At 41.6% G+C, this 859-nt stretch overlaps 1 pseudogene; it reads left to right on the top strand.

Moving 5' to 3' along the window:
- The first annotated feature begins 227 nt into the window (after positions 1 to 227).
- On the top strand, positions 228 to 622 carry LOC137757457 (ubiquitin-like protein FUBI pseudogene; annotated as a pseudogene).
- The last annotated feature ends 237 nt before the right edge of the window (positions 623 to 859 follow it).

The raw sequence follows: 859 nt of genomic DNA, 5'->3' as shown, positions 1-859 counted from the left end.
TAGACCTATACAAGATTACCCTGAAGTGTATATGGTCCTAGAATACCTAAAACAACGTTGACAAAGAAGGATAAAGTATAGGGCGAATCAATCTACTTGATATTAAGGTTTCATATATAGCCAGAGTATTCAAAACAGTGTGGTATTTGTGGATAAAAAGACATGTAGATCAATGGAACAGAATAGAGTACACTAGTGGCAGTGGTATCCATGGTTCAGTCACCAACATGCATCTCTTTTTCCACGCCCAGGAGCTACACACTCTCGAGGTGACTGGCCAGGAGACTGTCACCCAGATCAAAGTTCATGTGGCCTCATTGGAGGGTATCACTAAGAAGATCAAGTCCTGCTCCTGGAACGCACACCCCTAGAGGATAAGGCTACCCTGGGCCAGTGGGGGGTGGAGGCTCTGAGCACTCTGGAGGTAGCCAGCCACATGTTTGGAGGTAAAGTCCATGGTTCCATGGCCTGTGCCAGGAAAATAAGAAGTCAGACTTTCAAGGTGGCCAAACAAGAGAAGAAGAAGATGGGCTGGGCCAAGAGGCATATGCAGTACAACTGGTGCTTTGTCAATATTGTGCCAACTTTTGGCAAGAAGAAGGGCCATAATGCAAACTCCTAAGAAGTCCTTCGTTATCTTGGCTGTCTTTAATAAAGCCACTTAGCCTAATCATTAAAAAAAAAAAAAAAGAATAGAGTACCCAGAAATAGACACATACAATATGCTCAACTGATTTTTGACAAAGGTATGAAATGAATTCCACGGAGGAAAGACAACATTTCAACAAATAGTACTGGAATAATGGGAAATATATAAGTAAAAAAATTGTACCTATACCTCACACCTTATACAAAAATT

The sequence above is a fragment of the Eschrichtius robustus genome, chromosome X (genome assembly GCF_028021215.1).
Source record: "Eschrichtius robustus isolate mEscRob2 chromosome X, mEscRob2.pri, whole genome shotgun sequence".
Lineage (NCBI taxonomy): Eukaryota > Metazoa > Chordata > Mammalia > Artiodactyla > Eschrichtiidae > Eschrichtius > Eschrichtius robustus.
This window is presented reverse-complemented; position numbering and strand designations above follow the sequence as displayed.